This window comes from Phyllostomus discolor, chromosome 2 (assembly GCF_004126475.2).
Source record: "Phyllostomus discolor isolate MPI-MPIP mPhyDis1 chromosome 2, mPhyDis1.pri.v3, whole genome shotgun sequence".
NCBI classification, from domain to species: Eukaryota; Metazoa; Chordata; class Mammalia; order Chiroptera; family Phyllostomidae; genus Phyllostomus; species Phyllostomus discolor.
Genome location: NC_040904.2, coordinates 19,786,768 through 19,813,832, shown reverse-complemented (window position 1 = coordinate 19,813,832; position 27,065 = coordinate 19,786,768). Strand labels below are relative to the sequence as shown.

The 27,065-nt window shown below is 32.7% G+C and overlaps 1 long non-coding RNA gene across 3 annotated transcripts in view; it reads left to right on the top strand.

The window, feature by feature from the left end:
- LOC114491101 overlaps positions 1–27,065 on the top strand; it is a 345,268-nt gene that overhangs the window by 12,613 nt on the left and 305,590 nt on the right. For all 3 annotated transcript variants that reach the window (XR_004901239.1, XR_004901238.1, XR_004901237.1), the window contains exon 2: positions 12,627–12,687. This is a non-coding gene — a long non-coding RNA (uncharacterized LOC114491101). The remainder of the gene's footprint in view (positions 1–12,626; positions 12,688–27,065) is intronic.

Here is a 27,065-nt window from a genome sequence, read left to right as displayed (position 1 = left end):
TTGAGATTATTTACACTGGTGGCTAATCCAGAGATTTTGTGTTTCACTACCAGAGTGTTTTCAGTTGTTAATCCTTGGGAATTATTTGATGAGTTCCAAAGAGCACTTACAGTTGTTTTCGTTAGCTAAGACACTGTTAAAATTCTCCCAGGCAAGAGCTGTTTCTGGGTTTGAGCAATGACATCTGAGAGCCTCGCCCTTTGGAGAAGCACAACAGAGATATGCTCTGTTATAGACACACATGCCGTATTGTGAAAACAAATTCTGAAAGAGAAATAACACAAGGTAGATGACCTTCCCCTTTTAAAGCTCTTACTGGCAAATATTCCTTTAAGTGCCTTCTCTTGACCAAATCCCCACTCAAAGTTCTCTTCTAGACATTGTCAGGATATACATATTCTTTGTAAATTTTGCAAAAGTTAATTAAATTTCAGTGAGTTTGAAGGTTTCACGGGTCCTTTTCATCGCTGTAGACTTCAGCAAAAGGAAGGGTAACACTGGAGTGCTTCTCGAGTGCACATGTAATTCTCCTCCGCACATTCGAGAATATTCATTACTTGACATGCTCTCTGGGAATGAAGGTTTTGAGAGTCACTCTCCCCCTTTTTTTGATGCAGAGGAAAGTATTTAAATGTTTAAGGACTATAATAGCCTCTTGAACTCCCATTAGACCTGCTAGTAACAATTTACCAGATGTAAAACATCGGAGAGTATTAACGTAGAATCTTCCAAGCCTGGTCTGCAGGTGTTCTGCCTAAGAACATTTTTCCATTAGCTACTGAAAATGTTACTCTGCCAAAAAGACAGCCCTAACCCTTGTTAAGGTTAAAACAAAAGATCTCTATCGACTCCTGCAGAGAAGAGGTAACATAATTTAGATGACAAGCATGGCGTTATAATTAATATGGTTCTTGTAGATCAATAATTTTCTTAAAATGATTCCAACTTACAGAGAAATCTTACTTCCATTAAGTATACTATATGCTATGTTTATCTAAGTTGAGAATGCCCACTGGAAATTCAGTACAATAGCAGAATTTAAATGAAACAGCATTAAAAATTTTAGCTAATAAGCCCTGGCTGGCGTAGCTCAGTGGATGGAGCGCGGGCTGGGAACCAAAGTGTCCCAGGTTCGATTCCCAGCCAGGGTACATTCCTGGGTTGCAGGCCATAACCTCCAGCAACCGCACATTGATCTCTCTCTCTCTCCCTCCCTTCCCTCTCTAAAAATAAATAAATAAAATATTAAAAAAAAAGAAAAGGTTGAATTCACATTTAAAAAAAATTTTAGCTAATATGACTTTCAAATGAATTTTAATTACAGAGGACAGTATTTATGTGCTCTCATAATGATTTCTTCTAAGGTGTAGCTTTCCTTTTAATAGTGGGTAAATTTCCAAAGTATTAAAAGAGAAGGAAAGTACTTCCTAAAACTATCTAGGATTACATTTATCAGTTCCTATTCATTGATAGTATTTAGAAATTGAGGAGGATTTTGTTAAAGTAAGTGGTAAAGGACCAATAATCTATCAGAAGATAAAGACTGAACTTAGGCTACTCTTATTTGCCACAAAATTATTTGAGTTCTTAGTTTTTATCCGTAATAACCACCCTACCCACTACCTAGAGTTATTCTAAAGAATAATGAGCACCTGTTTCACACTCACAGAAAGAAGTTCAAAACACTCCCGTGGTCTCTCCAGGATTTTCAGACTGTGATGGCTTATCTGACTTCATTCTCTTGGCCTATGTTGTTTCCTTTCTTAGCACTCACAGCTCTGTCAAGTAGTCTTGTTACAAAAGTCTACGGGTTTTCAGCACTGGCTGGTGCGGTTCACTGGATTGAGTGTCAGCCTGTGAACCAAAGGGTTGCTGGTTTGATTCCCCATCAGGACACATACCTGGGATGCAGGCCAGGTTTTCAGTATAGCGCATGCAAGAGGCAACCAACACGTTGATATTTCTCTTCCTCTCTTTCTCCTTCCCTTCCCCTTTCTCAAAAAATAAATAAATAAAATCTTTTTTTAAAAGCCTACCAGTTTCTCTTTCCACCACCTGAAAGAATGATACAGTTTCTGTATTTTAATAGTAAAATATTGGAACAGTGATGAAGATAAAGACAGAAAGAAATAGGTTTTATGCTATAATTGGTTGTTCACGCAGGATTTTTTCCACATTGCAGTCCCTGTTGTATCATTCCAGTTTACTTAAAATTAGTCATTGATTTTTAAAAATATCTTTGAGGTTGATTTTGATATTTCTTCAAGTTATTTCATGGACTAGAATCTGTGACTCAAAGATTAGGCTACAAATGTGTAATAATCAGGTTTTCTTCTTAAAGTTTATGTACTAAGTTTAAATAAAACCATAACTGAGAATAGTTTTGATGTTTAATAAAAATAAAGATTCCTCTGGCCAAGTAGCTCAGTTGGTTAGAGTATTGTCCTATATGCCAAGGTTGCAAGTTTGATCCCCCATCAGGGCACATACAGGAATCAACAATGAATGCATATGGCTGGAACAACAGATCAGTCCTCTCTCTCTCTCTCTCTCTCTCTCTCTCTCAAAATCAATTAATAAAAATTTAGTAAATAAAATGAAAATTAACTCCCACTGACTTTTCGGTAGCATGGCATTGGAGGAAACATTGTTTTGTTTGTTAATTTTTTGTTTTTGCATTCAGTATCACAATTTCTCCTACTCTGTAGAATGATACAACAGAAGGAGTCACTATTTACAATATATAATATTTAAATAAAACAGCAAAAATGAAAAAAGCAGAAAATGAGGAGTAAAACAGTATGAAGTTAAGTTTGGGTGTATAATACCTGGCTAAACCTTTTGGTGAGGTACATCAGGTAGTATGGACTTTTGATATGTAAAATAGTGTGAATTTCACAAAGGCATGATTTGAACGGGCTAAAATATTTTAATCAGTATAAAACATTTCCAATTAAGAATGATAGGCATACATTAAAATAAGATTGGAATTTGTCAAATATCTTGAAAAGTGTAAAGGCATTGGTAGGTCATCAGTGAAAAATTCTGATCAAGATGAGTAAGAATGTGTGTGAGAGCACCTTTGGTGAATTTGTTTTGTTTTCCTGTCCTTTTGCAACTCCATTAACTACATGGTAGGATGTATCTTCTGGTTCTTTTGTAAAGGCAGGATTTTCTTTTCACCTGCACTTACCGTTTTCCCAAAGAGGGAAAATTAAAGTTTCCTGACATGTATAAAAAAGATTAAGCAGTTTAGCTACTTTTTAAATAATTTCCCCTTGCTTGTCAAAAGCAGTAACCTTGCCATCAGGAGGAAATGGTTATAGTATGTTGACACTCACAGATAAGGAGTTTATTATTCATGGAAAATTTGGGAATATCTGCTGACTCTCCCAGATTTCTAAAACAAAGCAAATTAATTTTTTGATCCTACAGATCTAAGGTATTTATCTCCAGCTTAATAAGCATCAGGAAGAAGATGAACTGAAAGGCAGGAAATACAATCTAACAGTGGAAATGTGTTTGGTTATGGAAGAAAGTTCCAACGGAAGGGTGGAAATGCCGGCGGTCTGGATAAGTGAAATCCAGCTGGACAAGGTGCTAAATTACATTCAGTAAGGATTTAATATTGCTCTGAAAAGAAATGCTTCACTATCATCATAATTATTTAATAAATGGATTGCTCAATTGCAACCTTAAGTAAGTTGGGGTATGGAAATGGGACATACACAGTAAGTGAAGTTATTTTCTCCTCAGAGGGATTTGGCTGCTTCTGGGTAATACAGCAGGTTCTGTAATGTCTTCAGGCTTCCTACTTCCATTAACACTGAGCACGTAGTCTATATTTGGCAAATATGTGCTAGTTACATCGAATTGTAATGTACAGAGTGCAATCTTAAATTATATTAGAAAAGGGCCATGTTTGGTTTCGTGAAACACATTTAGTGATAGTGCTAAGCCTTAGATCTGATGACTTAAAATATATCTTTAAATCAGTAGAAGTGCGGAAGAACATGGCCTGTTGGAAACGATGGGATGATGACTTAGATTTGATTATAGCAAGACTGAGTCGAGCAGCTGTTGAGATTGCATAATGATATGAGAGTTTCTCATCAGGCCTGTAACATGTTTCCACTAATACAGATTAAGAATGTCTGGATGAACTATAATTATCCCCGTGGCTTTTGCATAACACAATTAGGCCTTTCTAATGCAAATTACTTTATTAGGTGAAAGATGATGTTTAAAAGTTATGGAAATGGCCACAAGAAGCATTCAACTAAGGACAGAAATATTGGCACTCATAATAGTATTGCAAAAAATATATTTATCATTTTGTTGTATAGAGTTTTCAGAATTCAAAGTTTTTTTTTTTTCCATGACAGGCATATGAAGGATGGTTTCAATTATGCTGACCTTTTTGCTGGAGTTTGTACACCGTGTCCAGACCACAAAATGGAAAATGCAGTCTTTGTCTGCTTTATATAAATACAGTACTGAGATCAGCCTGTCTTTAAGTGCCTGATTGCTATTTAATTACAGAGAATTCAGCAACCCAGCAACAACAAAAACAATAAAGATTCATTTCAGGGCCTTCTTATCCTTCCTATCATGTGGGGAGAATGTGATATAGCTGACAACTTTACATACCTAGGTTTATTAAATGATACTCATTTCATGTTTTTATAAATATTACCTTAAATATATAATGAGAATGATTACATTGGTCAATAAGAGTATGAATGCAAAGTATTTTTGTTCATTGTAATACGAAGATATTAAGGAAACTGTGATGTTGTACATTTAAAAAAGTTGAATCTGGAGGGGAACAAATGGGACTTCCAGTTCCAGCTATGAAGGGTGGCAGGCTCTCTCTAGGCAAGTGTTTTTAACCTCTCTGGTTTTGTCATCAGTAAAATGAAGTTAATAATTCCTAGCTGGGTGGGCTGTTGAGAAAATTAAATGAGATAATGTGTGAATCAGTATCCTAACAATGTTTTTTATTTAATCTTATTTTGAAAAATAACTCACAAGAAATGCAAAAGACTAATAAGAGAATATAAAATATAATACATTTTTATTTCATCTCAAAAGAGAAAATGTATAGATTAAAGGACATTTTTGAGGAGAATAGCACACTTGAAACTTTTATTTATAAGATTGTGAATTTATCTTTGATTACAGAATAATTTGTTTCTTCTTTTTAGCACCTTTAAGTGAAAATGAATTGTTTAGCTATCTCTTCTCTAATACTCTGAGAGGGGGTAAAAATTTATGTAATACTTGTACAAGTATTTCTCAATTATTTTCTTTCCTTAAGCCCTTTTTTAAATATTTAGAAAAGTTTTTGCCTTTGTCATGCTCATATTTCACTCCTAGTATTTTGCCTTGGAAAATATATCCTTAAGAGGTGCCTTAAAAAATGTGTGAGAACCAAGTTTAGTATAAATTTGGTCATTGGAACTTCCTACCATAACTTTCTTTGTCATTCTATTTCCTGTTGGTGGTAACAGTAATGTAGACGGAATACTAATTTTTTTTATGATTCCACATTTACTTGGTACATTCCTTGGTAAGGATAACTAGGATGGTTAGGTAAGGTGATAAAAGGGAAAAGAAGACCCACATCCTAAAGGTGTTTCACTTTATAATACAGCAATAAATATGAATATAGAAAGCAAGATATATGCAAATGACAAACATTGCAAACTGCTATCAGAAATGGAGAACTATTAGACTTTTCAGGAAGTTTTATTTGTACTTAATCTATCAAGACTAAGCATTTGTTTTTAGTTAATTATTTTACTAAAAAATAAACATGCATTAGTGCTAAATAGTGAATTAAACTTGGTATTTCTTTTGTTTTTTATTAACAACCTATACTTAAAGCATAGTCTTATTTAATAAATTATCATCCTTAACCAAGACCTATTGTTATATTAAACAATTGCCCCTGCTTTCTGTGTAAATTAAGTTGTTAGGGATTAAATAACTGAGATGATCAGAATTTGTTAGGTTTACCAAAGAATCATTGGAAAAAGGAGTTTAATTATAGTTATAAAACACATTTAATGGGTTTTATGGTCTTTGTGCTGCGTGCTTTCATACTTAATTATCACCTTCTTTTAATTTAGAGATTGAGAAACTGAGTCTGAGAATGATAAGATGCCTTGGTCAAAATCAGTTTCCCAAATCCATTGCTACTTTGTAACTACATCCTGAGAGAGAGGGATTTCTAAGAAAAATAAAACTTCCTATTCTTTTCCAAATTAGAAATCTACCAGCAATTAGAGTTTTTCTTTGACATTGAGACTTACAATCACTGCTATTCTTTCACAAAACGTAGTATTTGAGATACTGCTTACAAATAAAGCTGAGTTAATATTTTCAGGAAAAAAATAGATAGTTACTGGTATATAAATGCAATACATTTAGATCTGTCTCATTACTTTAAATAGCAATATGATAATCTACAGTATGGATATGTCATAACATATTAAAACATTTCTGTACTTCTGGATGTTTATATTGTTCCTTCTACTTCATTATTCCAAACAGCCCTGTAATGAACACCATTGTTTATGCCTTCTTTTGCAGAAGTCGAATTGCTAGTTAAAAGATATCGTGCATTCAACAATTTTTGACAGTTTTACTCCTACCAGCAATATACTGAAGTATTATTATTAACAGAAAATGCAATACATTGAATACATATAATAAATCACACATATGATAACAACTGAATATGTAAATGTATAACACAATAACTCAAATAATACACTAAACATCCTTGGAGGAAGGATTAACACTGAGCAAAAGGAGGAGGGAAAACTTTCTCCTAGGAAATGCACAAGTGTTTGTTTGAATGTTTGACAATGAAGATGAGTTTCTGTACTGCTATGTATTTAAAAATTAAAGTAGAGAACCACATGTAATTAATATAGAGTACAAAAGTAAACAGCATGGAAGCATCAAATCTTAATTTCATAGCTTGATATGATTACATTCTGATTCAATAGTCTGGATGTATTTTGTGGTCTGAAATCCCTCATATACTAGCATGTGAATTATTTTTGCAGGTAAAAATAAAACCATAATACTATCTTGGTTTCCAAAACAAATCGTTTCCATCTGTACCACTGAATGAGTATAGTTCTGACTTGGCCACATGAATAACATTACATATAGTTTTAAAAGTCACTATTTGCTGAAGACCTTAAGCATTCTATGCTTTGCTTTATGATTAGTTTTGGCAATAAAGATCAAGACAGCTAACAGTATTTAAGCTGTATCTAGAAATAGTGCCCACGGAATTTAAACTGAATATGTATTTTAGTTGTTTCTCCTTAAATTCTGAAGTTCAAAGTTTAACTCGGATTTGTTTTCTCAAGTTTATCTGTAGTCAAAGTCCATGAGATGGCTTATGTCTGTCAATAGTTGACCTAAGAGATTTGTCCCATGCTGACACTTTGTTCTTTTCATACTAGGCTGCTTATATAATATAGTTGTAGTATTTTCGGTGTGCTCTACTTTAATATGAGATTAGGAAATCATGGGAGTTTTAGCAGACATAAATATTAGGACTTTTAGTAGGATTGTGGGATAAATTATTTAGTCAGTAGTTTATTTATTCTTCTTCCTCATTCATTCCTGAATAACAATCAATCACTTATTGAGTGCCAATCATGTCCATAGACTTATCAAATGGCAGTATAGTGAGGTAGAAGTATGAGATCAATGAGTTCCATAAAATACTGGAGTTGCTATATTAGAACTTTATGTAAACAATGGCAAACTATCTAGGAACTTCTTCTACCAGGGTCATGAAGAAGTATCAATTTATGTGGGAAGCTCCAGTGGAATCAGGATAGACAGCAGGATTATTTGTGCATGCTGCCAAAGCACATAGGAGGGTTTGGTTAGAGATGACGTCAATAAGGAAATAAGGCGGGGATCAGATCTTGGAAAGCCTCAGAAGCCCTGCTCAAGTCCCTGAACTTTTTCCTTTAGGCAATGAAGACATATTTGAGGGTTTTTATCAGGAAAGGGACTGAGCTGCACATTTTAGATAGAGACCTTCGGCAGCCATGCAGACAAGAAGTGATTCATTCAGGTAATATTGAGACATGAAATAACCCAGAGTGGTGGTGATGGAGAGGTGAGGAGCTGAGGAAGGATATTTTAGGGAAGTAAAAGTAATGATATGGGGTCAGTAATAAAATGTGGGTGATGTGGAAACTGCAGTAGTATGGGTTGGTTTCCAAGCATCTACCTTGAGTCAGTAGATGCAGGGTCATGCTATCCACCAATAGGTATAGAAGGGACAGATCGGGAGTGAAAGTAAGGAGCTCAGTGTCTAGCCATGTTTTGTTTGAAGTGTGTACAGGGCTGCCAGGTGAGAATGCCAAGTAGCCAGTAGCATATGTGAACCTGCAGTTTAGAATACAGGTTTAGAGGTATCGATTTGTTGATCATCAGCAGTTAGTAAGTGGAGTGTTAATATTACTCAAGGCAAAATGTTGACAGGAGAAGGAATGAAATTAAAAACAGTGATTGTGCAAAAAGAAAAACATTTAAGAGGAGGAAGGGGAGCCAGTGAAAAAGCTCTCCAAAAAATCCGTGTTGAGGTGTTGTTATTTGCAGTTAACTGGGGACCTTGGGGAGGTCAGTTTCAGTAACGTAGTGGAAGTTGAGCCACCCACTCAGTGGCATAGTAGAACTGAAAATAAATGGGAGAGTTCAAATGAACAAATTTATGTTCTCTTTTGAGGAACTTAGCTGTGACAGGGACATTATAGAGGAGTCCAAAGGATAGAGGGATGTATTAATTTTCAAAGTAAAAGATACACAAATATAATTGATAATTTCTGCAAAAGGATCAGGTAAAGCAAAAGGGTAAGGATATAGAAGACATGAGAATTTTTCTTGAAGCACCTCAACATGATGCTGCAGAAATGGAGAGATGGCTAGTTCTTTATGGTTGCTAAAGCAGAAATGTATGGGACATCTTGTTTACCCTCACCTATGGAACCAGTATTTTTAAATCTACAAAGACAACACAGCCAAAAACAGGACCTTCCCTCTCATTCTCCTCTGTTCCACCATGGACAAATATGTTTCTTCTCAGACATACCCTTTCAACAAAAAGCATTAAGATCTACCTCCTTGCCCAAGCCAACACCTAAGTAATCCTCATCTTTCCCCTGAGATTATTGTCCAAACATATCAACTACATTCGTTTCTGTCTGTTTTCACTACTGCATTCTAAATCAAAAGTATGAGTGTGTTACGCTTGGATTGCAACAGCAGCCTTCCACCATCTCTCCTGTTTATGTGGAGTCACTTCACTCCCCATTCCTCATCCATTCTCTGATTAGCAGACAAAGTAAATGTCATCAGACCTTAAATGAAATCAAGTCAGGCTCTGGCTTCAAGTCTTTGATAACTCACAGTGGGCATGTGGTAAATGATAACTACTGTCATCGTTATCAGACTTTCTCTTTTTCTTTCTCTTTTAGTTTCCCTTTTTCCTTCCTTTACTCTCTAATAGCAAAGCCATTATTAAAAGAAACTGATCCTCTTACTTGAAACATATAGTAACTGATAGATTTATGGCAAATATAACCAGCATCAATGTGGCTTATTTCCATCATAAATATTTGACCCTTAGTTAATGGCTTGTTTGAAAGAAATGGGAGTAAAACATGGTTTCTGTCACTGGTGTTTTATTTGGCCCTCCAATTCCCAGTGATAAGACAATACTTGAAAAAAAACAATCTTTGAATTTTATTAAGCAGATGACAGACAATATTCATTCATACGCCATGTGTTTCAAGGATATAAATCAGAGTGATATTTTTAAGTAAAAATAGAATAAAAAGACAAAACTCTGATATTTGATCTTTTGAAGAAGTCAAATCTCACAACCAAAATTTATATAATAGCAGTGATTAGGACTAGGAGCATAACATTGGCCAATAAGATCTGAGGGTTTGTTTTTAATAATGTATTAACTTTAATTCTAAAAGTGAAGGCACTACAGGAAAATCTGTAGAGATCTGATCTACTGGAAAAAATTTACTCCAAGGAAGGTAAAATGAAATTGGCCAAAGATAGTGGTTACTAATTTTGGTGGTGGAATTCTTGTGATGTCTAAATATGATTCTAAAGAGATAATATCCTTATATGATGGAGTTGGTTATTAAGTTGGAAGACACCAATTTCAAATTCAGACATTTCCAGTGAAAAATGCAGATACATGATATATGTAATATACTATTATAATATCATATACGTTAGACTTTTACTTGTATCGTATCTGCCATAAAACACTCCTTATGTCCTAAATGGATGAGAATAAAAGAAACTTGTCTTTGCTTACTATGAAGTTGTAAAAGCCATGAAACCAATACTTTAGGAGCATTACCCAGCTTTGGTTCTGGTGATGATTTAATCAAGTATGTGACCATGGAGCTGGCTCTGGACTTGTCACTTCTTCCTTAAAATGAAAGAAAAATTTTCCTCTTGCCTCCTCTGATAGTTTCATTCTACATGTTGGTTGTTTTTGTGGTTTTTGGGAGTGGTGGTGAAATAATTTGTTATTTCAGCATATTAAATGTTATATTAAGGGGGTTTATGGGGAATCTGAAGGCTTACTTGCTAAAACAGAAGCAGTCCTTATAACTTAAGAGAATAAACTTTGGACTGTCTCTTTTAAGGGAACTTAACCAATAACCACTTTATCATTATTTAGTATTTTGCATATATCTCTAATGTTTTAATAATAGACCAACTGTAATTAGTAGGCGGAGCTTGGACTGGTGTTTAGTGCATTATTTTTAGCTCTTTGTTTTCCATGTTTTAATGGCTGTTTTATAATGCAAAAGAAATCCTAATTACTTCATATGAAAGGCATTCTAAAATAATATTTCCAAAGTTATTAAGGTAATGCAACTAATTGGGAAAGTAGTTCCTTTTATTGGTTGGAGGCATGAAAAGGAAGGGGTGGGAAAATTGCTTAGAAGTCTAGGAATTCACTATTTTACATGTAATTATATCATTCTATTTTGTAAATATCTACTATAAGCAGGACACTGAGCTCAGCGCTAAATATAAAACAGTAGTTAAGAAATTATGTGCAGAATGGATCTCAAGGTCCTTATTTTGTTTTTCCCTGTGACATATATTTGCTCATTTGTATTTATGGAACTTTTCATCTCTACAGCACGTTATTAAGCTTCACACTAAGTCTGAAAGTTAACACTTGAGATCAGTAAGCAAATAAAAAAATGTCTTTTAAAGCATGCAATGGAAAAATGTGTTTCTTTCAATTATTGAAAGATTTATCTATACACAAAATGTCTATCTACGTGTCAAAGATACTCAGATGTTTAGCTAAGCATTTTGCAGGCCAAATATATTTTTAAGGTGAAAGAAAGAATATTCATTGGAAACCAGACTTGGCTCATGGTAGAACTGTGTAACAAAATCTTGGTATCTTGGTTATATTTATATATGTTATTACTTATATGGGTGAAAATGTACTATATGCAATAATTTAATGCACCAAGATCACCAGAATAAAGTTTCATGAAGGCAGGTATCTTATTTGTCTTGTTCATTATCCTGTTCATTATCCAGTGCCCAGTTCAGTGCCTGGTGTATATCAGAGCCTTAACACATATGTTTTAAACTAATACCATAGAAAGAGATAAGCTAAAGTCTTGAGACTTAGCATCTGGTCATAGTGCTCTCTCTAAGCTAAGATCTAGGCCAAGCCATTTCTCCATCGCCAGGTCTCATTTCCCTCATCTTTTAAAAATAAGGAATTTTTAGATTGATGAGGACTCTTCTGATTTTATAAAAGTACTTGGCTATTAGAGTATTACATCTGAATAACTGCAATCACTATCTTTAAAGAAATACACTTTCAGAGGTGATACAATTACTAACATTATAAATTAGTTCGGCTAGTATTTACACTTAAATTTTCACGATACTTATTTCCTATTATCACAGTGAATAGTTATAACACAATCTCCCCCATAGAAAGTGTGCATTAGGCCCTGGCTGGCATAGCTCAGTGGATTGAGAGCGGGCTGTGAACCAAAGCGTCGCAGGTTCAATTCCCAGCCAGGGTACATGCCTGGGTTGCAGGCCATAACCCCAGCAACCGCACATTGATGTTTCTCTCTCTCTCTCTGTCTCCCTCCCTTCCCTCTCTAAAAATAAATAAATAAAATCTAAAAAAAAAAAAGAAAGTGTGCATTAAACAGTAAGAACAGAGTGGTGTATTCTTCTGACTTTTTTTAGGGGAAATACAGAGTCAGAGTTCAGAATGAATTTTTTTTTTAAATCTGCTCTGTGGTTGCTGCAGGTCAGTACTGAGTTTGAGGACCGGCACGCTGGAGCTCCTCACACTGAAGGTGGTGTGTGAAAGAGATAAAAGGATGTGCCTACTTCCTGAGCTGAGACAGTACTCATGTCAAATGAAAATCACGAGTTTGAATGCATCCTTGTGGAAATCTAGAACAGTTACTAGTCAAAGATAATATGAAATTAATATATTATAAAATCATGTGTAAAGTATGTTTTCTTAATGCTTCTCAATCAATCTAATTTTTCAGATCTTCAAGAATTTTACTGGGATAACTATCCAAATGAAACTCTAAGAATTCTATCCAAATGGTAAGTGGAACTTCTTATTATATCACCAAATCTGTTCGTCAGAAATTAATACAAGTTTCTGAGTATTGAAATGAGAAACAGGAATTGTCACTACCCACTCATTTTTTAACTTTTTTTAATAGAAAACAAAACCACTAGAATTTCCTTTTATTTTTAAATTTCATGCTGCAGTGTAAATATATGCCATGTAAACTTGTGGACTATTTATCAATCTCCTCTAAAATTTAAAACACATTAAAATGTTGGGAATTTAATTTCTCTGCTACTAGCAAACATTTTGTAAACCATATTTAGGTAGGATTGTGTATAGAAATATACATTTAAAATTATCTTTCAGATAATTTTGTTATTTATTTTCTTATAGTAAAATTATAAAAACATTATTTATGAGCTTCAATGGAGCCATAATTATCAACACATTAAAATGATATTGAACTCTGTATCTCATAATTCTGACACCTTGATAAACCGGTCAAAACTCACTTTTGGGATGATCTTCATTAAGAGTTTATTTCTTCATCTTTAAAAATATTTTATTTATTTATTTATCTTTAGAGAAAAGGGAAGGGAGGAAGAGAAAGAGGGAGATAAACATCAGTCGGTCGCTTCTTGCATGGCCCCCAACCAGGAACCTGGCCCACAACCCAGGCATGTGCTCTAGCCAGGAATTGAACAGGCAACCTTTTGATTTGTGGGATGATGCCCATCCCTCTGAGCCACAACAGTCAGGGCTTTGTTTTCCTGTTTGATATGGGAGATATGAAGTCATCATTCATCTTGTAGAACCGCTTGGCAGTAACTGAGATCCCTTGAAACTCACTGCTTAAGTTTGTGACTGCCATGGTGTCAGCCAGAGAGGCTCTAAGTCTTTCAACAGTGTTGGATCCGATGGAGATGTCTAAACACACAATTCTTTATCTGGCTTCCTGACCCAAGCAAAGTGCTTTGAAATTGCTTTTGTAATTTTTTTCTCATTTCACATGATAATATGTTCATGATGGACAGATTACATGAATTTAAATAGAAATAAAAACAAAATAACCATATTTTCTTTACCTAAAAACAACCAGTGAACCCTTCATATAAATTGCCAAGTGCCTTCAGTAGATGAAAACACAGTCTACTGCAGGAGTTCAGAAAGCGACAGTGATGACGATGTAAGATTTATTTCACCCCATTTGCCCACAAATGACTCTGTGGCCTGAGCTTGAGTCCCTGCCGCAATCACTTCTCTGAGCAGTTGCCTAGCTAATATTATATTCTCCTTGAATAGCTGGAAGCTTATTATTTTATCCCATACTGTATGTACTTTTTTATTTCCTTGGTAATTGGGAGGAATGCTCCAAAGTTAGGGTGCTACAGTATGTTGTTATTGCTTACCATCTATTTAGTATTATTAAGGAGGTTCTATTGAAACTTTCATAATATTTTCTATAGTGATATATATTATGCATTATTTATATATTATATTCTATCACATATAATATGTTATAAAGTATAATTATATATTATATATAATTATATATTAATGAGATTTCTAATTTTGAAAAAACTAGTAAAATAATAAGGTCACAGAATTTATTTTGGAGGTGGTATTTACAATAAAAAATACTTCATCCAGTTTTTTAAAATTTTGTTGGAATTTTACTTATTGACTTAATTTTCAACCTGACATTTACTAAAATATTGCCTATTTTATTACCCTTTCTTATTATTAGCATATATTAATACATTATAGTCCTATGGTTTGCAAAATTATTGCTGAATAAGTTTGATAGACTAAAATTTTAATTTGTATGTGTTTTTATTTATTTTGTATGTCGACAGTTTGCAAATTTTGTTTTTTTCAGAAAGCAAAAAAAATGCTAGAATTATTTACTCTTTGTCTTTTAAAAATTAATTTATTAATCCTGCTAAATATTTTCTCTATTTCTCATTCCACATATAAAAATTCTTAGCTTTATTTCTATGAAAGTGTTTAAATGTGTGTCGGGTTGTTTATGATAAGGTTTGAGTATGATCAACTTTTTATATGTTTGGGAAAGTATGAAAGTTATATGTAATCCATGTCATATACTAAATAGAATATATAGTTCTATCAATTTAATATAAGTAATTACATTATTTGGGTTTCATGTTTTTGTATTCTGTCTACTGGACAAAGATGAAGCTAGTGCATGAAAATCTTAAAAAGTTCAAGTAATCCATTTGGATTTATACTCCAGGGATAAAGCCCCCAAATACAAGCTGGGGGATTATCTGAGTAACAGCACTGAGGAAGATGAGCCTCCTGAGCATGGGGAAGATCAGCTACAGTAGGTGCAACACCAGGGCCAGGGAGGAGAACTAAGAATCTACTTAGAGCCAGCATTCATGCTTTTTAAGAATCTGACTTTTAGAAATGCCCTCCTGTCTTAAAGATGTGTTTAGTGTTCTCATTCTTTCCCAAGGCTATTCCTACCGTCTTCCATTTTTCCTTCATCTAGGACATTTACTCCATCTGTTTGTCTTCTCAGCATATTTTTATGTGGTCTCTTGTGAGTGCATTTTTTTGTCTGTTTTTGTCACTTGTGAATTGTAAATCTTAGAACTACAACACAACAGGTGAAAATTGAACTTTAATAAGCCCTTGGGTTCATTATGAAACTAAGTGAAAAGAAGAAATCTGTGTTTGGTTTCCTTATATGCCTCTTCAGGAGAAATTCAGGTTCCAGATAAAAAATTTGTTTTAAAATAGAATGACATTTACTCGGTATGTCAATAGTAAGTAGTAGGCTGACAATCTGGCCTAATTCACTGTAGTTTAGAGATGGAGGCTATTACGTTATTTTGCTTTCTTTTTTTTTTTTAAATCATCACGTCCTGAATGATGAATTTCAATCTTTTAAACAAGGCAGAAGAAATTTAGGTTGTTTTGGCCAAACCAAACCTAAATTAGGATAACATAAAAGTAGAAACCAAAAGCAATGAAAGTTGAACAATTCACAGCAGCCCCTCAAGAGGGTTTGAGTTACCAATAATTAAAACAGTTCCATGTCTGGTGAAATAAGGCTGATGTAGTTTGAGCAAGTTGGCTGTCCTCCTGGACCCTTTTTTGAGTAATCTACAAAATAAGGATGTCTGTAATTATAACTTCTATAAGTATGTATATCTTCAAAGCCTTTTTCCTGTTTGGGTAGTGTTTCCCCTGAGGGGACATCTCTATTTGAAAAAATAAAAGGTACTGTACAAATTATGTTCTCCAGTGATGCAATAGACTATTGGCAGTGACCATGGAGAGCATGTTTAACCAGGTATATTAAGTCATTGCACCATTCTGAAACAGAGGTCCACTCTTCCTAGTACTTGGGTGATCCTCTGTGACACTTAGTTCCTCCAGTTTGCATCAGTCTATCTTTGATTTGATAACCTGAAGATACCCAGAACTTTAATGAGCTCAGTCTTTATCTCTAACTTGCACCTCCTACCATTTCTGGTCCTGGTTGATGGTTGGTGGTAATCTGTGCTGGAAACCTAATAAGCTCTCAACATATCATCTTTATTCAATTCATATTTTAGCTATACTCTATGCTGTCCTGTCCTTAACCAATCTTCGTGAAAATCCTATTAATCACATATTTACATTTAATTTCAAACTTCTCTTTACCTCTGTACTTATTACCTCAATTTTAGAATGACAAAATTGGCTCCTTGATATTTTATAAGCTCCTCATTATTTCTATATTCTCTCCTCTCTTGTTCAACAACCACACTGCCATCAGAGTACTTCCTAAAATTTGTATATGATCATGAGAATCAACCCTTCAAAGATGTTGATGACTTCATTACTTAGAGGAAAAAGCCCAAACTCCTCAGTGTGTCGTTTTTCTTCATACCTCAGTACCAAGTTGATCTCTTAATTTATTTGCCATTCTCGTCCTCACTTTCCTGAATATAATCACATTTGATTACTGTGTATTATGGTAGGGGGTGTTTTTATATTTAGACCACTTTCTGATGCATGGTGGACATTTAACCAATGTTGCTGATCATTATTTTTAGAGGACTTCAGTTTAAAATACACAGATGCTTATGATGTCCTGGGTAGGTCAAACTGAGGAGATATTGATAGTTTGGTAATTTATAAGAGCCTTTGACATTTTGTATTAGGGGAATATCATAGAATAGGATCCATATATGTGACTTAGAAGGGATCTACTATAAATTATGTTTTTTGAATGTTGAGGCTTGAAGTATGAGAGACTTATTCAGAGTAGTAGTTATAGCTGCTTAACACTCTGAGATTGCCTGCTTCTAAATCTGTGGGGGCTAAAGTAAACAATGGTTTGTGTCCTGAATATGGGTTTAAGAAACATGAGGAACTATAACTATTACATAATACAAGTAGATTGTTCTAATTTAATAATGAAATTATTGTGTATGTGTATATATGTATACTATCAAATAATTTGCCTCCAAGACTATATCATTATGGTTTTTCTGACGTTCACATTTAAATATTTATGATTATGTAATTTCCATTCTTTTTTACAGCATGTAATTAGACATTTGATTTTTTAATTAAAGAGTAAGCCTGAGCTTGTAAGAAGTAAGAGTCTTATGGATGCCTGAAAGATTTAAGAGAGATTGATAACAGATTGAATGAATTTAGCAGTTACTTCCCAAAACTTAGCTCAAATAAATGTTTTCTCTTTGTCTTCAATATAGGAAAAGCAGCTAAGCTAAATTTTCCCTATCATATTTTTATTTAGTCAAAAGTTTTAAACCAAGTGTTAAGTCTTTGTAAATATACATTTTAAATGTTAACAGCTTGGTCTTAGTCACTTCTTTTCAAGTGTCAAGGTATGTCAGCTCTTAATAGTGTCATACATACATAGCACTCCACACACATCGTCAGTAACACAGTCTGAGCAGTTGGAGGATTGTTTGCTCATTTGAATAATTAGGAAACTAGATTGAATGCACTGTAATTGCGGTGATTTATCAACCATTGATGAAGAAAACATTGTTTTCAATGAATTTAGATACCGTCAAGGCATTGTTTTCCTGTATCTTGAGAAATAAAGATAATCTTCAACTTTCTAGTTCTATTGGAGGGAGAAAATGAATCTTGCTTTGAATATTTGTTTATATTTTGAGCATTTCTCTTGATTTTATAGTTTTATCAAAGTTATAAGATCTAGGAATTCATAAGTAGTTTTATATTTAAATTTAGAAAAAATAATTTAGGTCCACAATGAAGGTCTGCAAATAGACATTTTTTTTTTCTACAAAAGAGCCCCTATTCTTTAAGATTGAGAGACCCACACATAAGAGCTAATCGCTGAAAATGGCACTAGTTTTCCAAATGTTGAGAATATTTCAACCATAAAAGATGAGATTTTGTGTACAGAATCATAAAATTATAGTTTTATATGTTAGGTAGTTTTTTAGAGCTTATAGCCTAATATTGATATTACATAAATACAGCCCCAGAAAGGCTGAGTGAATTGTGAACTTCATGGAACTAGTAAGTGGTAGATGGACCACAATTGTAGTGAAAAATATGTATAGATTAGCAAGACAAAGTCTTTTGTAATAACTTGGAATTAATGAAAACAAGGAAACAGGCTCAAATTAAACTATGTACATGGTTAACTATCTAAATGTGAAAAGTAAAATAAAATTTTGCTTGGTGTACGCATTTGTGAATTTATAAGTATATAGAATTCTGAAGTAGCCTCTAGTAAGTACTTTTTTGTAGATAGGTAATTGTAATTAATAGCAAAAAGTAACATTGATGTATCATTATTATAATATATTTTGAATAATAAATAGTGTTTTTAAATACTGTTATTTTTATGATTTACAGGGGATTAATCTATTTTGTATTTTTAAGAAGTATTTTAAAGTTCTGTTTTAGGTGTCAAACAATTTTGTCATATAGCAATGTTATGAAATATAAATGAATTTAAGTATAAATATATCATCAGATTATACTTAATCCTTCTTATTTCTTTCTGAAAACAAAACAAAATGCTTGTTCTTGTATTTAGACTTATTTTAGTCTTTTTTATATTTAGTTACAATTATCTAATAGCTAGTCTCCCACAGGGATGCTATGCTACAGGAGAGGTGTCATTTCCCTCTTTTCCTCTTTCTCTCCAGCTCTGTTTCTCAACTTAAGGCTGCCCATTTGAAACACCTTAGAAGATCTCTTAAATACATGGGAATAGACAATGAAACTTGATTGTGGTGATGTTGTGCATCTACTTATGTCCAAACCGATCAAATTATACCTTAAGCTTGTGTGGTTTTAAAAGAAACAAAACATATACTTCCCATATGACCCACTAATCTACCTCCTTGGTGGGAGATGGGGGATACTCATATCCCACTTGCAAAGGTTCTGATTTCATTGGTTTTCACTGGAACTCAGGTCCTGGTACTCATTAAATCTCCCAGCATTGAGACCCTGTGTTCTAGCATTCATCCAAGTACTTGGTAAGTACACAGTAAGTTCTCAAAACAAAAACAAAAACAAAAAAAAACCCTGTTATCATTGTTTAATTAAATACATTTCTTTTTTCTATTCATTCATGCATTCGTTTGTTCACTCATTCATGAGTAATAATGTCTCCATACATTGTAAAACCTAGAGGTGCAGAGATTATACCAGAGAGACTCCAATACAGTCTTACAGTCTTACAGCCTCCAGATAGTCTTATGCAAAATGTAGATACGCTCCATCCTTCAGGCATACATCTTGACTAATGCATATCATGAAACTGCATCTATATAGTAAGCTACAGTACATTTTGAACAAAGGCTGACAACAATTGACAAAGACTGATTAATTTAAAGTATGGAATTTAAGGCACAATTTTTAAAATATTTTATTAATGGTAAAAGGATCTATTTTTCTGGAAATTTTCATTTTCTATCATCTGTCACAGTGTACAAAACACTTTCACATATATGATATATGATCATTGATTAAAACCTCTGTCTTTTGAACGTGATTTTTAATGTTGACATCCATATATATGCCTTTTTGTGTTAAAATTATTCATTCAAGCATCAGTTTATGAATGCAAATTTTATACAATTTTAGTGTGGTTTTTCCCCAAGACAATAGTTGTATTTTTCTTTTCTTGGTTTTTATTTCTTTAGTTTTTAATTACAGTTTCTATTCAATGTTTTTCTGTTTCAGATGTAAGGCAAAGTGGTTAGAAAATTGTGTACTTTACAAAATGGTCCCCCTGCGGATTCAACAGTTAAATCTTGGTAGTGTTACCATTTTACATAACATATTTATGTAATTAATTTATCACTTAATTAAATTTTCCCATTATTAAAATTAGAGGATAACAGAAAAACCTAGAGTGCTGACATTGGTGGTTAGAATTGTAGGCATTAAAAATGGAGTGTATTTGAGATGAAAAGGGCATCAATTGGTATCGAAAAAGCCAAATATAGGCAAGGGGATTTTATATTTTTTTTAGTTCTTTGGACATAACCATAATTGTGACCTTTTAGAATTTATATATTTTGTGAGTCATAGTACTGTAGGCTCTGCTGCATTGAGAAGCCACCCTGCATTCCACTGGTTTATCTCAACAAAGGTTCACTTTTCACTGATGCTGTAGAACAAGGAGGCCTCTGCATGTTGTTCAGGGCACAAGCTGATGAAGGACCAACTTGGCCGGTTGTAACAGAGAAAGAGACACTAGTGGATAGCTAACTTTTAAAGTATTACATCTGGTCATATTTTATTTCCCAACACAAATCATGTGGGCACATCTAACTCAAAAAGAATGAGAAGCTACATTCCAACTATGTGCTTGGGAAGGAGGAGAATTGAATGGAATATTTGGAAATGAGTTTGAGTGAGCACCTCAGTCATCTTCTCCTGGCTAAGCTCTTTTTAGGAATAATTTATTTATAATACTGGATGACAGTATATCTTGTCCTTCTCAACATAAGCCCATATTGTAAGGAACGTAGAATATTTTTGTTGCTTCTTCTTAGAAAGAAAAGCTGAGAACAGAGCACCAGGATGGGTCACTATATACCCAAAACTAGTGAGAAGGGGAACTGAGTTTATTATATCTGTAAAGCACACTTGTTTCTCCATGTGTTTCACTGATATGAATCCTGTTCTGTGCTCTGCTACTTTACTCTCTATGGTCTTTTTGCATAACTGCTACCTTATTTTATAGTAAAATAAAGAGCCAATTTATGATAAACATATAGTCTTAGCTTTAAAATTGTAAATTTATAATTATTACTATCCATTTATCTCCAATATTTTTTGTTAGAAAAATTTTTAGCAATAAAAATTATTCCAACCTTTAGGCATTTTTAGATTTTTACTAGAAAATTATATTCTATTAAGTAGGAAAACAAAGCACACCATTGCTGCCACCAAGGCACCACTGTTATGTCACTGGAAATAATATTAGTGTTTGTTTGTAAGGTTTAATTTTCATTGAAATCCCAATGTTTCAACCAACAATATAAAGAAGCAACAACAACCTGCTTATGGAGAGTTTCTGAAGGGACACAGGGAATTTTTTTTTCAATATGCAGAACTCAGCTGATGGGGAAATTTACTTTATGTATATTTATAACACTGGAACATTGGTATTTATTTACTTATTTATTATTTAATTTCAATAGGAATAAACCATAAAACATAATAAATCGAATATGACTTTTAATTTTATGTTTTTGTATAAGGCTATGAAAATAGACTTTAAAAATTCAGGTATTACATATATAAAAACCTTAGGAAGCATATATTGTTGGGGAAATTAAAAATGTATCAGGTTTTTCAAATTTATTTCACTATCTTTGCAAAAAATCCATTTCAAATGAAGAATGTCAGGTTTTCTTTAAGAATGCCAATCTAATTTCCATGAAAACTGTGTTATTCAAAGCTACAAATATGGCTGCTAAGCCTTTACTTTAAAATGTTTGAAGTTTTGGAACATATAGAGTCTATTTTATTTTCTTCATTAAAGAACGCCATTTAATAAAGTGTTTCATTGTGATAATTTAATGTTTGAGATTCGATGGAAAATTATTGTTCATCAATGTAAGATAATAATAACAAGACATAATATTCATCACTGAGACATAAAAGACACCTAGTGAGGCATGATTTTGCTGCTAACATAGAAGTGTTAAGAGTCCCACCTCCTTTAGAAATTAAACAGCCATGATTTCTGCAATACAAAGTCCCAATGATTTTGTCCTTAGAAATCTGCTTGCATTTTTACACAACAGTGGAGCTAAACCATGATGAATGGTTCAGCTCCATTTCCTGTTCCTTCTTGGTGTGCCAGTGATTCTCGTACCTATATCCCTTTCTTGGACTTATCTCTGAAGTCTGTGGGAGATAACTTCCTCCCATTGCTTGCCAGCGGGAGGGCCCTTGTTTCCTTGTTTTGGAACTGCAGGGTATTTGTTCTACCCTGTTTACTGCCAGTGGGAGGGTCTCCTTCTTCTTCGCAGCTGCCTTTTCATCAGCACAGAGGGAGATTCAAAATCAGAAATGATCTTAATTAAATGTTTTCTGTACAGAAACACCCATTCTACCCTTGGTCTTTCCAACTCCCTTGGAGTGTCCTTCACCAACTTCCGCCTTGGTAAGACTGCTGACAATGGTCCTTATCACAAAAGTAAAGAATACATATTTATCAGGGCAAAAAGATGTTTAGTGAACCTACATTTATTTGCATTCATTAGTGAACATGGTTAATCATGTGAGGTGCTATCAAAACACTTGGCTGGAAAATCTTTCAATGTAATATTTTCAAATAAAATTACATCTCCCAAGAAAATTAAAAGAATACATTTAAACATCCAAAATAAATGTTTAGAGCATTTTTATTATAGGGTTCAGGTTTCCAAGAGTATCTTATGCTATAATAAGTTATTGTAATATACATCTTTTAGGGTTCATATAGGTCTATTAGCTTCATAATGTTAACATTTACACATATGATCCATTTTATAATTCTTAAAGGTATATTAATGGTGAGAGGAATAAATGAAAATATGACTAGATTTCGGTTGATTTAATTAATAGTAAATTGTTGTCTTAAAGATTAAGTTTTTGTATCTTTAATTTCTCTTTTCAAAATAACACATGCAAAGTTACGCAGTTCAGATGTAAACCATACAATGCCTTTTTCTGGAATTTGAATAAAGGGCACATTTATATTTGGTTAGTTGTGTAAAATTATTTTTCTCTTATGTAAATAAAGAATATAGATATGATTAAGCAATTGTACCTAATGAGCTGATTTTTAACAATTTCAGTTGAATACAATTTTTTAATTGTTTAAGGTTTTTAAATATATTTAGGTAGATAAAAAATTATAATTTAGTGAATAAATTAATTTTTTAAAAACACACTTTCAGAAAACTGTTTAGAAAGAGTTTTGAAATGAAGTTTTATGATTATTGTTTTAGAAAGAGTTTTATTATCATGATAAAGTATACATAACCACCATGATAAAAGATGAATGCTATATTAAGATGAAATGCAACTTCTACTTAGACATAAACAATAATTTTTATTTACAAATGTTTCTTATAATTTTCACATTTTTACTTCCATGGATTGTTATTTATTAATTAAATAATCAAAATTAAGAAGTGAAACACTATTTTGAAGTAGAATTTTACATCAAATCTTTGTATATATTTAGTAATAAAATCACATATTGAAGAATTGTGAATATATTTGCTGCATGATTTTTCTCTTACAGCTTTTGAACATTTTAAAAGTTCTTGTTCCTTTTTATAAAATAAAAATAATTATGAACTTTTACACCCGAATAGAACAATTTTGAAAAACTCTTATTATTTTAGTGAGGGTCTAACATTTTAAATGATGGTTTAATGTTTATATAGTAATTATGATGAAAACTGCATACTGATATATGTTCCTGTGGTTTGGGACTTGTTTTTTGTTCAGAAGGCATTGTTCTCTGTGCATTAGACATGCTTATTTTATATTCTAATTCAATGTCTGTAAAGCCTACCTTTGTCTAATTCACTGCTCTCTTATGTTTTCTCAAGGGGCATTAAAATACAAAGTTACCCTTTTAAAAAAGACAGTTTTTTAAAGAATAAAATACTTTCTGAAGTGTTAGTGAGGTATTGGTATTTTAATGCTCTTTACTTTTAATTAAAGAACATTATGGTTATTTCTTTTTCATACCTCAAAAGCAGTTGATTTTGAATTAAAATTAAATGTAAATGAGTCTATACTTTGTACTGTTACCAGAGGAAAGACATAGTTATTATTACTACATTTGGAGATTTTTTAAAAATCTAGTGTCTTCTTTAAAAGAACTCAAGGAGCATGTAAAAAACACCCATGGACAAAGACAATGGGGTGGGGGGGTGGGGATTGAATATGAGAGGTGGGGAGTGGGTAGGGCAGGAGAGAGTAACAGGGAAAAATGGAGACAACTGTAATTGACAACAATAAAAAAATTTTAAAAAATAAAAGAAATTATTTCCAATCATAAAAAGTTGGTTATTCCGTTTGCATTTATCAAATAGTCCCCATAATTTCTCGTATCTCCAAAAGAAGTTTACATATAATAAATAGAAAGAGCATCCAAGAACACAAACCTAATGAAAAACATGTTTTTGTTGAAATGGTTTTACTCTAGTAACTTCAGTAAAGTTGGCAAGGAATTTAAGTGTCAGTGATACGATTCTGCCCCTGCCAGTGATGGCTGTGGACATTTGATAGGCTGAGTTGTTCCAACAACTTATTCTTGTCAATAGGCTAGGTTTTAGGAGAATTTATACCCTTCCCCAAGTTTAGTTTCTATGTGCTCAGTCATAAAAAAAAGGTCTCTTTCTGTTTGGGAAGACAAACAATATGTTTTCAAATAACTTTTAAAATGTAATATTTAAAAGAAAGATTCTATTTCAGCCTTCTAAACTATGTCTTCTATATTTATTGGTATTGCCAAATACCAATTGCAAAACAGCTAGCATTTGCTTTTTCTCTTCATGCTGGATATTTGCAGTTTTCTTAACACATTTTTTCTGCTTTGGGTAGAAAGAAGTAAGTAAAGGTTTTTAAAATGTGGTATTCCAAAATAAATTTTTTGAAAAATTTTCAGTTTTAATTACTTGTAAAAATTTCTACTCATGAAATTTTTGTTACTGATAATTTGGTAGACATAATTGATGGCTTAACATATTCTTAGTCAATTAAGGAAATTAGCTGAAAAGTAAAATGAGACTAACCCCCAATTAAAAACTGGTTTAGCTAGGTTCTGCTCTTTACCATTGCTCTGCTAAGACTGAGCTGCCACTGACTGTACACATGTCATTTAACCCTTTGGGAGCTCAGATTTAGCATCAAAATATAAGAGGATTGAATAAAGAAAATCTAGTGCCATTTTACAATTCCAGCTGGCGAGCTGCAACAGCAAGTCTTCGAGTTCTTGAAGTTATTGTAGAGGATTTCAAATATTATTAACTACATATGGTATGATCATATATGATAAATATTGGTTCTTTTATTTCTTTTTACTTTGAAAATAATTAAAAATAAAACCTGAAGAGTACTTCCCCATCTCAATGTCACAATTTATAAAACTTGATAACTTAGAGTTTTAAGTATTATGAAATATGAATGTCCTCATGTTATTAATCCAATCAGGTTAGTTAGATTTAAATGCTGTGACAATCCATGTCCAGATTAGGATAAAACTATTTTTAACCATATCTGGAGTGTTTTACAAGACAAGATTACAGCAAAACTTACCTTATAGCAATCTTAAAAGGTTAAGCTTTGCTGCTGTGTTCAATAACAATAATTTTACTACCATCTTAAAAATAATTAATGCTTTTTCCTGAAAATATGAACACTTATTTGGATTAATAATAAAGAGGCACATTTCTGCTATTTTTCTTTAGATTGTAATTCTTTTCCTGAAGACATACCATATGGTGCAATGCTCAGAACAAGGACATGGTAATTGGGATGTGTAACATATTAAAATATAGTTTCAAGGCTGATTCAAGAACAACTGAACACATATCAGGAAGCTTCTTACTGTTTTATTGGTACTCAGCTAGTAATGACTTGAGGTATAATTAAGTTAATACCATATGCCATTTAGATATATATTGTCAAATTTAGAAATGCATGTGTGTTAATATAATGTGTCTTATATGCAAAGTTTTCTGAAGGATTTATAATAATATCAGGCTCTATGGAAACCTCTGAAAAAACTCTGCCTTTTAAGCACAAGGGTTTTATATCTACATTATGGGAATATGAAAATAGAGAGCAAATATATGACAAAGAAAATATATGTGAATGAGTGACTGACTTTTTAAAAATTTTCTAATTAACACCAGAAGTTCTATATCTAGTATTATTTTCTTTATTACTTGTGGACATCTTGACTTATTTTCTTATTTTTGCTTTAAAATATTATTTATCATTAATTTTCTACAATGACATTTAATATACTTAATATAACCTCACAGTTTCATTCTGTGATGTTTTCTAAGACTGTTTCTAATCACTTTGAGAATTTGTTTCTCTTCTGATTTCTTTTACATTATCTTTTAGTATAAATATTAATAGCAAGTCAACACTGAGTGTGACTATTCATCTTTGTTCTTATCACTTTCTCTATTTAGATGGAAACCATATAATCAAAAAATGTTAATATATTCTCCATGGAAAAATGTCCCTCCATTAAAATATTTACTAAATGTTTCAGAAAGCCATGATATGCAGATCTAAGAGTAGAATATATCTGCATCTTAACCTAATAGAAATGGTCAATGAAAAATGTGTGATTTTTCCAAATTATGCATTGAATAGATAAGTATTTCTTGGGGAGTTCATTCAGTTGGCTATGGTTGCCAGTTATGATAAAAACTAGTTCTAAATCTATTGATTCATGCTTTTATTTTTTAAAAAGGAGTGCTGCTCTAGTGATCTGGTTATTTTTAAAAAAGTGTATGTCATCACTTTTGATACAACTAAAATTAATGTTTTCACTAATTTTGCAGTTTGTCATTTTTATTTTTTTGCCAATATTTATTCTGTATGATTTACACACAATACTCACAAACTGTTTCTTCTTCATCAGACTCAGTCTAAAACTGATTATGCACACAGTAGCACAGCAACACTTGGGAGGAAACTCCTTGGCTCTCTCTACTTAAGATAATTTATTTCAAGCAAACTCTAAAATACTAGTTATGTTAAACTTCAATACTTGGAAATTCTATTTCATTATCCAAATATCTCATTTTATAACTTTATTAATGTTTTGCTACTCAACTGAATTGTATATATATAATGGTCTGAAGAAAGAAAGAGAGAAAGAAAAAGA